Source organism: Lepidochelys olivacea, assembly GCF_965140295.1.
Source record: "Lepidochelys olivacea isolate rLepOli2 genome assembly, chromosome: 10".
NCBI classification, from domain to species: domain Eukaryota; kingdom Metazoa; phylum Chordata; order Testudines; family Cheloniidae; genus Lepidochelys; species Lepidochelys olivacea.
In genome coordinates this window covers 81,992,197-82,006,639 of record NC_140420.1, presented here as the reverse complement: position 1 = coordinate 82,006,639, position 14,443 = coordinate 81,992,197, and positions in this window count along the sequence as shown.

Below are 14,443 nucleotides of genomic sequence, written 5' to 3'. Positions count from 1 at the left end.
AGCTTAGTATTTGCATGTCTCAATCTTGTAAACTTCCTTAAACACAAAAGGATAAACCACTGAAAAAAAAATCGAAGAAGGCACAAAACTCTCCTTTGCCATGATACTGCCAAAAACTTGACAATGGATAGGCTGCTGGTATGTGGTGATCTCTGCCTGTCATGCCAACCAATATTGTCTCATTGTGCCCTCATACTCCCCTTTTTAGGTGTCTGTAGCCATCTGTTGTCTCTTACTTAGATTGTAAGCTCTGGGGGCAGGAACGGTCTTTTTGTTCTGTGTTTGTACAGTGCCAAGCACAATGGGCCCTGGTTCATTACTAGTAATGGACCAGGGCCCATTGTGCTTGGCACTGTACAAATACATAATAATAAATACTACACTTTGCTTTGCAAGTTAGGTTCCCATATTACACCTGAAAGGTTACAGAGCACTTAGTGAGGTTACATGTTGACATTGACTTATACGTTCAGTCAAGGGTTTTGTTAACATTACAGCCCACAAAGTCAAAGCTCAAGTAGTCCAACAAATAGGAGACTGAATTATAATGGTAGTTTTAAGCCTTTGACAATCTATGTGTACACTCATACAGGAGTTTTTACAGGCAGTGAGATTTACATCCTGCTGCAGATATGGGGGCGGCCTGCAAAGCATGAATGATAATATGATGGAAGCTGCTGATTGTGGGGCATCGTACACTGTCTGTAGACAGAAGGAGAGGTGCATCACAACACAAGGAATAATTAAGAACACAGATAGCTAGAAACATCAAATTACTAAGAATAATAACTCTTTATAGTCATCCTAATTAAATAAATGTTGAGTGCCTAATGGCTTGCCATTCATTTGTTTCGGAAGTAGCTAGTACTCAAAATGCGACTTAAAGAGTTATTACTCTTTAATTAACTTATCTGCCACATACGTTTCATGGTGAGCTTCCGTCTGTTTTCCACTCCCGTTGCTTTCGGTGCAGCCTACAGCATGTAACTGTGGACACACACATACCCTGGTCGGCAGGATCTAGAGTCCAGTACATTCTGCCAAGAAAGCGGGGCCCACTGGAAGCCAAGAGCAGCATTATGATTTCTGTTAGCAGAGAGAGAAAAGTGAAAGTCACTGTCAGTCCACGCTGTTCACAGAAGACAGTCATCTTATGTAGTTCAATGAGGTTACGGATACCAATTTTAAAAAATCCCCTCAATCATAATACCAGTTCCTTATAAACAGATTTCAAGTTGCGGGTGGGGGGGACGCTCCCAAGCCCCCTCCAGACTACAATTTAAGTTATTTACAATGACCTGCCCCCCGTTTGTAGCACTTGAGGATTTCTCCAAGCAAACCAAACAACCATCAAAAGGTCCTTTTTTCTCTCTTTCCTTTGAGAGAGAGGGGAATCAGAGGAAAAGGAAAGCAAAGGTGGTCTGTCTCTTATGCAGTCTTTTGGGGTCACCCCTTTGGGGCTTGGCTTATCAGCTGATACCTTTAATTAGAGTCTGCCTCCAGCCCCTCCTCTTAGATCACCATGCTTTATACCTGGTCCATGCAGTCTCAGGGACAGTCAGGCCTGAGACAGGCACTATCATGGCTGATCTGTTTCTGTGCTCAGCTGTCTTCTTTATATTCGCTCCCCTTCCAGTGGCAGGCTGTCTCTTTTTAAACTCCCCCTCCCCACCCCTCCAGACAGAGCAACCTTCCAGGTGTGCCTGGTTAGTGCTGGCTGAGCCCTGAAGAACTCAGTAGTCTCCTCTTTGCTAGAGCGAGGGGGGGGGGGGCGAGGGGGAGGGGTTGTCGCAAAGTTGTTGACGAAGCTCATTGAAGTAAAGCCGATTTCATTCTCCCTCCCACCCCACCTTGCCCTCATCTTATATGGTAGATCATTTGTGTGACAAAACAGAAAGAGCAACCCCCAACGCTCAATATAATCTTTGTACCCTGTCAGATAAATGATGAATGAAGAACAGGGATAATGTGATATCTACTGGTTTTGCTGAAGTCTGTTTGATCACCGGCCATTGGTATTCCGCAGGAGTTTCTAATTGTCACTTTGTGATATGTAGCAGTGCTGTGGTTAAATGCACGGGGTCCTGTATCTGTTATTAACCTTTATGTTGTGCCTCCAGCAACTAGGGCAAAGTAAGATCAGAATTCTGATCAAGTTATATTTAATGCACTGTTTCTCTCGCTTGACTAACAACCTAGTATTTTAGTTAAAAATTGAAAAACAAGAAACGGGAAAATATTGATGACTTAGCTATGGTAATGTCTTCTCTTTACATATCTCATGCTCGTTTTCCATAGGATGGGCCCCAGGTCATTGAATAAACACTGCGATTTTGCAGGTAACATATCAGTAAATCACTGTCTTTCAAAGCATTTTTACTACACCATTGCTTGAAAATAAGGATTTCATTTCATTCTGAATTTATTACTATGACTATGCTACTATTTATCTCAATGGCTCTGGTGTACATTATTAATGGGTTATTTTATTGTTCTTCTATCCACGGGGAATCATATAGCCAAGGAATTTTTGTATTAATCACAGAATCTCTTCTAAATTAGAGTCTAAAAGTTCCACTATCAGAAGGTTTGGGGATGTTTTTGTTAATACGGTACCGAGAAAACAGCTACTGTTGAAAGAGTAGCAGAAATATAGATTGTCTTGTTCAGAGACAAGTGTTGTTTATCCCAATACTCAGGTGAGTTTTCCAGCAATGGGTCAGATCCTGAGCCGACGTAAATCTGCATCACTCCATGTGAATCACAGATTCACACCAGCTGAGGATCTGGCCCAACCCAATGTTTTCACTTATCAGGTTTCAGAGTAACAGCCGTGTTAGTCTGTATTCGCAAAAAGAAAAGGAGTACTTGTGGCACCTTAAAGACTAACCAATTTATTTGAGCATAAGCTTTCGTGAGCTACAGTTCACTTCATCGATGAAGTGAGCTGTAGCTCACGAAAGCTTATGCTCAAATAAATTGGTTAGTCTCTAAGGTGCCACAAGTCCTCCTTTTCTTTTCACTTATCAGGGTCATTTAATGCCTAGGTGTAGGCAGGCATATGTGTTTTCTGCTGCTGTTCTCCTCCATTGAACCTTTCATTAAACAAGTTAGCATCTGAAGCTGCAGTGATGGATTAGTGATCATACAGGTGCAGCGGCAGGTCTACCATAGGAGATTAAGGGTTTACTGCAGGCAGGGGAGCAATAGATTGACCAGCATGTGTACATGTTACAAACTGCTAGACATTTTTCAGGCATAGGTATCTACTTCTCCATCCCATTACGCCAGACTTGTGCTGGCATGTCTCCACTGAAGTCAGCAGAGGCATGCTGGTGCAGAATGGAGATTCAAGCCCCGCGTAAGAACCTGTGGGTTAAATTCCCCTTCTGCTGACCTTCTGACCAGGGAGGATTTCACCTGTGGGAGAGAAAGTGCTTCTGTCTAGAGTGGCAGTCATGTGACCGAGGCCTTCCTTTGGTTTGAGCACATCTCTCTGGCGCTGCACGCCAAAGCCACAAGCAAGTTATTTTTGCATCAAACCATAAAAAAGCACAAATCCTCTGTTCTGTAATTACCATAGCACTTAAGGAGACCACCCCCCATAGATTCTCTGCTCTACCTTTTTCTGCTGATAGTAGTTGCTGGAAATAGCAGCGAGGAAAAACACAGAGGGCGACATATGATGTCACAGGCCTTTTAAACCCAACAGTAAGAGAAATGCCAGTACTAGATTGTAATGAGCAATTTGTATCCTATATAAATAATTCAGATTTATTGTTATTTAGCACTGTGTGGTTATTCCTGGCTGCCAGCCAGGGAAAGACTGAGTCAATGTGGCTCTAGAGATTTTTCTGTTCATCAGCTAATCCAGCTGTCTTCAGTTTCCATTACTTCATGGGGACGTTGAAAATAGATGTTCCGTAGAAGTTCCTGATTGTTCTGCACCAGGACTCAGAGGGAAGGATGATGGGGTTATATTAATTATTAACAACTAATTAATAATGGCAATTGGCTATATTTTTATTAATTTGCTCAAGGATTTTTTAAAATGTATATTTTACAGTTTAAAAATGATCCCCCAGCATGTTCTCCCCTTATGTGTTTGAACCAGATTCAACTGAGGGCTCAATCTGACGGCTCTTACAAAGGTGAAATTCCCCTGAAATCAGAAGACATTCCCCCAAGCAAGGATTGCAGAATCCAGGCCTGTAAGGCTAGACTGTGTCCACCCCTTGGTAGGTACCCAAGAATGGGAGGGGATGCAAGGCACCTGCTCCCCATTCTTGGCACAGGCCTAGGCTTTGCACTTAGGGCCTAGACTGGGGCAGTCTTTGCACTTGTCTCTCCATCTGGGAAAAGAAGAACCTGGCTCCACCAAGGCCAGAAGAGCAGGGGCCAGGGGAACAAAATGCATGTTGGATCTGTTCAGAGGGATGCTACAGAAGCCAGAGGCCTCATGTATTCCCAGGGTGGTGCACCAGCCTAACTCTCAATAGCTCCAGGAGCTCTTGCGGGGGAAGAGCCATAAGGTAACCGTTCGTTTGGAGAAAAAGTCCCTTCCTGAGAAGCAGCTCTGCAGAGTTCAGGGTTGCAGGGGTAGAAGCAGATATTATGATGCATCTGGTTAGCAGAAGTGGGTAAAATTCACTAAGCTGAGTAGTGAAGAACAACACACAGCGGGTGTGTTGTGGAGGAGGTTTTCACTATATTTTAGGATGGGTTTTAATTTACCATTCAAATTAGCCTTCCTGTGCAAAGGATTGAGTGTTCGATCTAACAGAGACCATCCTTTCAACTCCCGGGCATACCTCTGTTACAGGACTCGGCTTCTCTACCCTACCTGCACAGCCGTACACACTGGAGAGGGCTGCACATTCCTGCAGCAGGACCTATCCTGGCTCACCCAATCTACAGTGCTGTACAACAGCTGCAGTTTGGCCAACATGCCAGAGATTGAACTGGAGACCTCCAGAGTTGAAAGTACGAGTCTCCACAGCTTGAGCTAAAGCCCCAGGCTCTGGAGTTGGGGCCGTCACAGACTCATAGTCTCTATGAATCAGACACAACACACGCTGGCCAGTGGGTTACAGTGGCACATCGGCTTTTGCACATTAGGGCTAACATGGTAAACTGCCCAAGCGCCGCATAAGGGCTCCCAGTCCCACATGCGTTGGGCAGGCTCTGAGGAAGAACAGGAAGCACAGTATCCAGAATGCAAGAAGGAACTGCACGGCAGAACTGTCCCGTGGGCGTCTTTACTCTGAGCAGGCAGGGGCCGGGTGGATAACTGAGCTTTGCTGAGCTGTAAAAAAAATTTTTAAAAAGGCAAAACATCTAACTAACTCATGAGCCAGGAGTGGAGGAGTTGGAGCAAGGTGACAGCCAAGGAGTAGGGTTGGAATGAGACAGGTGGCAAGTGGGCATATGTTTCTGCCAACTTTGGCTGCAAATATGACAGTTGGGAGACAGAGTCAAGGGCTTGGCGGAGGAAGGGGGGGTGCCTTTCCACCCCTCAGTGCACGTGTGAGTCTTGTCAACGTTAATGGGAGTTATGCACACCCAGCAAGGGGAGAATAGACAGACTATAGAAACCAGACTCCTTTCTTGGGAGTCTGTGCTGCCTTGAATAGGGCTGCGCAGGGTGGAAATCACCAAGGGATTAGGCCTGTAGAGAGGAGTCTCATCTGCAAGGGGTTTAGTGTCTTCTCAGGGTGTAACTGAAGATTGGCTTTGGCCTGAGATAACAAGAGAGGAGTTTGCGGCCAGTGCTGTGAACACACTGAAGACAAGGGGTTGGCCCTGAGGCATGTGACTGCCACTCAGTCCCGCAGAGGGAAGAGCTGCACTGGCCTGGCTGATTCTGGGGACAGGCTGCTGGCTGTTAGAGGGAGCACAGAGCCATTTGCTGCCTGGTCCTGCAGAGAGTTAGACCGGAGCAAGGAAGCCCTGCAAACTAACTCCCTGCCTCCTGCACTGGCTTGTTGAGATTCCCAACCCTTCTGCCTCACTCTCTGAAGTCCTGCAAAGGCTAACACAGCCCTGGGGCCCTAGGAGACCCCCTGGAGCAGCCTACAGGGGTAAGTGAAGGCAGCCAGGGCTAACCAAGGGCTCCTAAGAAACAGGTGCTTCTGGGTGGGATGGTTTTAGTAGGACACCCTGGTGGCCTGTGGGGACTGAGGGTGTGTCTGTGGGCTAGTGAATCTCAGTGCTGGGCATGCAGCTCAGAGACAGACAAGGGTCCCTTGGGACTCTCACTGTCCATCCCGATGAGAGAGGTCTCCCTTGTCATGCCCCAGTGGCCCCACTACCATCTATGGCCGCAGGGGTGGGAGCTACTGGATACCCGCTCTGGGGAGCAGACTGTCTCAATGCAGACAGTGAAGTAGACACAGTCTTCCCGGTTCTAACATCACAGGATGAGTCAATTCTAGGAAATCAGAGAAAGCTTTGAGCTTGACACCATGGGGGTAAAGTACCCACCACAGGCCGAATCCTGTCCCCTCTTCATGCTCAAGTAGCAGGTGTAATGCATGGGGCCAGGGAGATTGGTGCATCATAGTGTCTGCTGGGGCACCAGGGGTAGAAATCCTTCCCATACCAGAAGGCTAGTGGGATGGATCAGCAGCGAACCCTAGAGTCCTGGTGGAAATGGAGCCGCCCCTGGATGAAATTCACTGCTCCCTGCATGGAACCAGCCTGGCTCTGCTGAGGGGCAGATCCACCAGGCTCGTCAGCAAATCCAGCTGTGCAGGAGCATGCAGGAGCCAGGCCGGGCTTCTGATCTCCAGGGCTCACCCGGGATGGCCAGAAGCTGCCTGCCTGGGCTCTCCAAATCCTGCCCCCAGTACGCCACACAGCAAAGCCAGCCCAGCTCCGGTGAGCCCAAGGCTCCAGCCACTCAGAGGAGTGGGGCAGGACTCACCCCTCTCAGGGTTGGATCCTCACTTATGGCTGTCACCGACAGGGAGCCAGCAAAGCTAGATTCTGGAATGGCAACCCATCGTCAGCTGAGTCACTCCACCACATTGTTAGGGGCTTATTCCTTCACCCGCTTACTTCATTGGTCCTTCTCACATGAACAGAGAGCAACAATACCCGAAGTCCAAAGGTGCAAACAATTGGATGTTTTTTGGGGTGACCAGCAAGCAATGATTCCAGTTTCCTTCCTTAGTATCCCCCTTCCCAGCTCTGACACCACAGAGCCTTACACTTGCATCCCTGTTCCCATTCCTGCCCTTAGCCAAACAGGATTCCAATTTCCCCACCCCCATTCCCTGTTCCCATTCCCCCCCTTACTTCCTGATTGACTGCAGACTATATAGTAAAACTTGAGTTCTGCTTAGCTATACCTTGACCTATCATTTTCCTGAAATTTAACTAACCAATCCTAACATATTGTAACATGATTATTTAACCAATTATATCCCACCACCTTAATTAGTTTACACCCAGCAAAATTAATTATACAGGAGACAGAAACAATCACAGAACCAGACAGAGATTATACAGACAAACAATAGGGAAATGGGGACTACAATGATAGAACAACACAGAAATGAGGATTTCCCATGCCAGCTATGGATAAGTGAGTTCTTGCCAGACAGGATGCTATCAAACTAAGTTTCCTTTTACATTTTCTAGGCACTTCCCTTTCTCTGGAGGTGATAGGCATTATCAGGACAGGATTGTATCCTAACAGCCCAATAGCTCAATGTGACTAGTTTGGAATGTGAGGAGGTGACCGGTCGCTTCCCAGCTTATGGCAGCCTCTGCTGCTTAGCCAAAGGCCTTAGCCTAAGAACAGGGCCTCAGACTGTCTCAGTGAGAAAAGGCCTTAGACAGTCAGACAGTGATTTGGATTCTCTTTTTTATACCTCTAGAACTAGCTAAGTGATAAGAATACACCTAAATTCTTAAGAGTATAGGCCTTTACAGATAGGCCTGAAATATATCCTAACACACATCACAGCTGCCATCTGGGCTGGAAGTCATCTCCTCCTTCCTGCTTTAACTCCTCGTATCATCCTTAGCATGGTCACATCCAGGGTCACAGCACCGCCCTCTACTTTCTTCATGCCCACTCATCTCGTTCCATAGCTCCGATGTTTAATATTAGACAGTGTATTGGCGAGGCAAAAGCCACCGCTGCAGACCCACGTTCTAGCCAGAGCAGGGTCAGCACCAGCATGTCGATCCCCCAGCTAGAGTAGTTGCAGCTACCTGTTTAGAGAGTGATGCCTCAGCCACTAGTCTGTACCACCTAAACTCAAGAAATACAGGACCAAGGCCTGGATTCCTCACTCCAATTACCTCTCCCTGAACCCAGTGGAACTTTGCAGAATAACAGATTGTCGAGCAACAAGGGTTTGGCCTGTAGTTTGCAAGGCCACGTGGGGACCCAATCCTGCCCCCCTCATGTCAGTAGTCAAGCTCCTGTTTATTTCAATGGAAGCAGGATTGGGCCTTAGCACTGAGATGCGGGGACGGGGGAAGAAGTTTGGTCTCTGAATAGGCCACAGTGACTTTTGGCTGCTCTGGACGCTTTGTCTTAGCGGGCAAAGGAATCATACATCAACGCAGAGCTTGGAGAAGGATCTCGTTAAAATGGTGACGTTGCTGGAGGGTCAGAGGGCTCCTTCCACAGCCAACGTTCTCAGCACCTTGGACGGTGCCAGACCACTCCTGCTCCAGCAGCCAGGTCTCCTTCCCACCCCAGCCCAAACCTGGGAGTGCAAAACAAAAGGTGATCAGCTGTTACACTGGTATTTGAACCCAGCCAGTGGTATGAAGATCAGCATCCTGTAGCTAAAACCAAGAATTAGGAACAGGAAGTCCAGCTTTTCTGGATGATAACTCTAGACAATCAGCCACGGAAAGATTGATAAAGCTATTACAACCCGCTTACGGCATCCAGTCATGAATCTCATTCAGTTGGATTCCCAGCTATAATTCTGCGAGAGAACACAAATGAGTGCCAAGATAAAATTCACCCAGAGCCTCATTATTCAGCACAGGAACAATGCCTGCATTTGCACAAATGCAGGTAGCTGGACTGATTTGGCTTCTGCAGCACAAGGGATGAAGCTTAACACAGAAAACAAGGACTTGGACTGGTAACGCTGGGTACAGCTGAAATGAGACATATTATTATTATGTATTGCAAGTTTCTGCAAAGGGAGAGCTGGGTGCCAACATCTTGCTCAGATTTCAGAGTAACAGCCGTGTTAGTCTGTATTCGCAAAAAGAAGAGGAGTACTTGTGGCACCTTAGAGACTAACCAATTTATTTGAGCATAAGTTTTCGTGAGTTCTTTGAAGAGATTTTTAAAGGCACAAAGGGAGATTGGCTCCCAATTCCCATTGACTTTCAATGGGTGATTAACTGCCTTTTGTGTTCTGAAAGTACTCTCCCTTAGGGCAGTTCTGCTCTTAAAACACTGGTCAGTTTGGTCAGTTTGGATGAGCTATTACCAGCAGGAGAGTGAGTTTGTGTGTGTATGGGGGTGGGGGGGATGTGAGAAAACCTGGATTTGTGCAGGAAATAGCCCAACTTGATTGTCATGCACATTGTGTAAAGAGTTGTCACTTTGGATGAGCTATCACCAGCAGGAGAGTGAATTTGTGTGGGGGGGTGGAGGGTGAGAAAACCTGGATTTGTGCTGGAAATGGCCCACCTGATGATCACTTTAGATAAGCTATTACCAGCAGGACAGTGGGGTGGGAGGAGGTATTGGTTCATATTCTCTGTGTACATATAAAGCCTGCTGCAGTTTCCACGATATGCATCTGATGAAGTGAGCTGTAGCTCATGAAAGCTTATGCTCTAATAAATTGGTTAGTCTCTAAGGTGCCACAAGTACTCCTTTTCTTCTTAAAACACTGCAGCTTTGCCACTGTAGGACTTCAGTGAAGATGCTCCTACGTGGATGGGAGAGCTGCCGTTGGCATAGTGAGTCCACCTCCGCGAGAGGCAGTAGCTGTGTTGGCAGGAGAAGTCCTCCCATCACCATACTGCTGTCTACACCAGGGGTGAGGTCAGTATAACTGTCATAGAATCATAGAATATCAGGGTTGGAAGGGACCTCAGGAGGTCATCTAGTCCAACCCCCTGCTCAAAGCAGAACTGATCCCCAATTAAATCATCCCAGCCAGGGCTTTGTCAAGCCTGACCTTAAAAACTTCTAAGGAAGGAGATTCTACCACCTCCCTAGGTAACGCATTCCAGTGTTTCACCACCCTCCTAGTGAAAAAGTTTTTCCTAATATCCAACCTAAATCTCCCCCACTGCAACTTGAGACCATTACTCCTTGTCCTGTCGTCCGCTACCACTGAGAATAGTCTAGATCCATCGTCTTTGGAACCACCTTTCAGGTAGTTGAAAGCAGCTATCAAATCTCCCATCATTCTTCTCTTCTGGAGACTAAACAATCCCAGTTCCCTCAGCCTCTCCTCATAAGTCATGTGTTCCAGTCCCCTAATAATTTTTGTTGCCCTCCGCTGGACTCTCCAATTTTTCCACATCCTTCTTGTAGTGTGGGGCCCAAAACTGGACACAGTACTCCAGATGAGGCCTCACCAATGTCGAATAGAAGGGAACGATCACGTCCCTCAGTCTGCTGGCAATGCCCCTGCTTATACATCCCAAAATGCCAGTGGCCTTCTTGGCTACAAGGGCACACTGACAGGTTTCAGAGTAAGGGCACACTGTTGACTCATATCCAGCTTCTCGGCCACTGTAACCCCTAGGTCCTTTTCTGCAGAACTGCTGCCTAGCCATTCGGTCCCTAGTCTGTAGTGGTGCATTGGATTCTTCCGTCCTAAGTGCAGGACTCTGCACTTGTCCTTGTTGAACCTCATCAGATTTCTTTTGGCCCAATCCTCTAATTTGTCTAGGTCCCTCTGTATCCTATCCCTACCCTCCAGCGTATCTACCACTCCTCCCAGTTTAGTGTCGTCTGCAAACTTGCTGAGGGTGCAATCCACACCATCCTCCAGATCATTAATGAAGATATTGAACAAAACCGGCCCCAGGACCGACCCTTGGGGCACTCCGCTTGATACCAGCTGCCAACTAGACATGGAGCCATTGATCACTACACGTTGAGCCCGACAATCTAGCCAATTTTCTACCCACCTTACAGTGCATTCATCCAGCCCATACTTCTTTAACTTGCTGACAAGAATATTGTGGGAAACAGTGTCAAAAGCTTTGCTAAAGTCAGGGAACAACACATCCACTGCTTTCCCTTCATCCACAGAACCAGTTGTCTCATCATAGGAGGCAACTGTCACTGAGGGGTGTGGATTTTTCCGGTAAAACCATCGTTGGAGCTAGTGGGATTTTGCCTGAGTGCAGACAGATGTTACCAGGATCTGGCCTGAGGTGGAACATTTTCAATCCTCTACCCTGCAACACAGAAAGGAGGGGTGACAGCCTCAAGTGACGGCGGCTGCACGACCAGGCTTTCCGCCCACAGAAAGAGCACCAGTTAATGAACTATGATCTAGATTAATCCCAACCTCTGAGATGCCTCGCTCAGCGTAGACCCTGCTGCAGACCTCCACCAGGTCTAGGAGTGGAGATTGAAAAGCCCCTCTACCAGCAGCCTAAAAAGTGGGTAGGGAGCTGATTGGGCACATCCCCCTGGCTGCCTTCACCATATGGGGTTGTAAAGAGCCCTAATCACAACCCTGATGGGAGGCAACCTTACCTGGTTTCTCTTGCCATGAATCCACCTTGGGCATCTGGAGATGCAAGTCACAGGGAGTCTGGCCCAAATCTGTCTCTGGAACTATTCTGGGATATGAAAGAATCAATGTGAAAACAGCAAACGTATGTGCCTGAGGTCGTTACGCCCCTTTAGTGAGTCCCTATGAAATATATATTGTTTTTTCCCCAGAGCCCCCTGGTATTTCTGTTATTGGCAACGATGTCAAAGTCTGTATAGACCAAAAAAAAGATGGAGGCAAATTTCACAAGGGAAAACGAAGGAATCTGCGTCACCTCGTTTCAGTCAGAGAGGCTCAGGGTCCTGGGCCAGAACTAGGTGTTGCTATTAGGCTGTGGGTAGCCGTAGAAGACTTCCCAGCATTCAATGCTTTGGTGAAGACAGCTGTGAATTCTCTCTTTGCGAAGTTGCAATGAATTAAAATGAAAGGTGTCTCAGCAGAAAAAGGTAGAGCAGCAAAAAGAGATAATGGTAGAAAATGCAACAAGAGAAGTAAACACCCTGATAAAGTGCCGAGACAAGTTGGTTGAGTGGCAGGTGTTCAGGCCACTGTGCTGCCAATGGAAAAAGGCGGCCATGCAAGTCAAGGCTGAGAGCAGAATCAGCTTTCCGGGCCCTGCAATGGCAGAAGCAGGACGTGCCATCTGGACCACAGCTTTGCTTCCTGTCAACTAAGCCATGAAGAGGCATTTTGTGTCAAGTCTCAGAGGGAGCCAATTCCCTCTTCTCCCAGCCAAAGGTGAGATGCAGCGACAACAGCTGCTAAATGAGGAGTGGTACATTGGCTCCAAATTTGTGAATAACCTAGAGACTTGTTCTTGCTTCGGGGCCCTGACGTGAGCAGTCGAGTCTGTACATTTGCCAGCCTGCACTCTAATACACAATGGCAGACATAATGGCTCCTTGGAGAAAAATAACACATGTGTACTGCAAACAGAGGCATCTTTTCCTGCCCCTAACACTATACTATAAAGTTATTGCAGGGAGAGGATCACGCAACAAATCCCCTACCTGTCAAACATCACACTGATAAGCTACAAAGCCGCAGTTTGGCAGTCACAAAAACTGACTATAGCTGCATGGCTGGGCTGATCTTTCATGGTGGAAAGTCACTAATTGATTACCTTGCCATAAAGAACTCCTGCCTTCCATCTGATTGTATTGACAGGAACCCCTGCCATCAGCGCCAGACAATAAAGAAATAATTCTTCTCTTAATGTTATATTCCTGCAATGAATACCAAAACAGCCCACAACAATCTTCCTATTCACCTGCCCATCCCCTTGCCCTGAGCAATTCCCCTGTCCTATCTGACTCTAATGAGAATACATTAGACAGGGCTAATGCGGCTTCCAGATCTCTAGGTGTTTATTGTATTTCTAGGGGAATGACAGCATCCTGAACGGGGCATTTTCCCAATATACCAGCATCAAACTGTATGTGAATGTAACCAGGTCGTGCTCCAAGGCCCTACCCAGAGCTCTCTAGCCATCCGGACAGGGCATAGAAATGTTAATCTCTCACTACTACCTTTAGATGATGGGCACAGACCAGGAACCTTTGCATAATACAATGCCGGGCTTTCTTTTCCTTTTTCTTTTCCTGTTCTAGAAGCAGGCCTAGAGCTCTCACGTGGGTTTGTATGTTAGACAAGGCCAAATCTTCAGCTAGTGTAAATAGGGTCACTCCACAGAAGTACCAGAGTAGATTCCCACGAGCTGAGGATCCAGGAAATACACTTTCACACGAATGAAAGCTTCCAATAGTTCCATGTCTATGTTGCTAAAGTGGGATCATGTTTTGTTTTACATATGTAATCTAGTGTGTTGGCGCCAGGGCCGGGAGTCAGGACTCCTGGGTTCTGTTCCTGGCCATGCCGCCATCTTGCTCTGTGACCTTGGACAAGTCGTTTAGACCAAAAAAGTCAAACCTGGGTGCCCAAAGCAGCATATATATATGCACTAAAAATAAACACAACCTCATTTTTGAGTGCCTCTGAAAGGCCACATTTATTAAGGTGCCAGTTTATGACTTTAAGCGCTTAGCTTTGAGCGCCCAATTTGGACTATGTTGGGTTTAATTCTCTCGGTGCCTCAATTTACCCATCTGTGAAATGCATATAATAATACTTAGCTGCATCACAGGATTTAATCCTGCTTAATTAATATGTGCAGAGTGCTTTGAGATTCTCAGATGAAAGACATAGACCTGCAGAGAAATCTTATCCTGCTCTCTTGAAACAGCACACCTAAGAACTAGAGACAGTATTTACTCCCAGCTCATTGAATTCGGGCAGACTTGGAGCCTTTAAACGGCCTGCGTTATGTTTGATGCTCTCTGTCACAATCTGATCGAGATCTTTGGCAGAAAAGTGACATATAAGCAGGGCAGACAGGCTCTGAATTATTGATATTCCAGGAAGCTGTAGCCGGGCTGCCATGTATTATCAGGACAGGAAAGTTAATGACTATTTTAATCAAAAACTTGAAGAGAATGTAATTACGATGCTCAAATCTGTTCAAAATACTCCAGCACTGCTGTTGGTGACCACATACAAAAGAGCCGGTAGCAAAGTTGGTTTCAGAACAACATAGTAATGTACCATGTAAGACCACTGATCTCTTGGACATACTTCCAAAGAGGCATGAAACTCCAGGAAATGATTATAAGAGACACTGTGCCATAACAACACAGACTGCTCTTTCTGCAAAG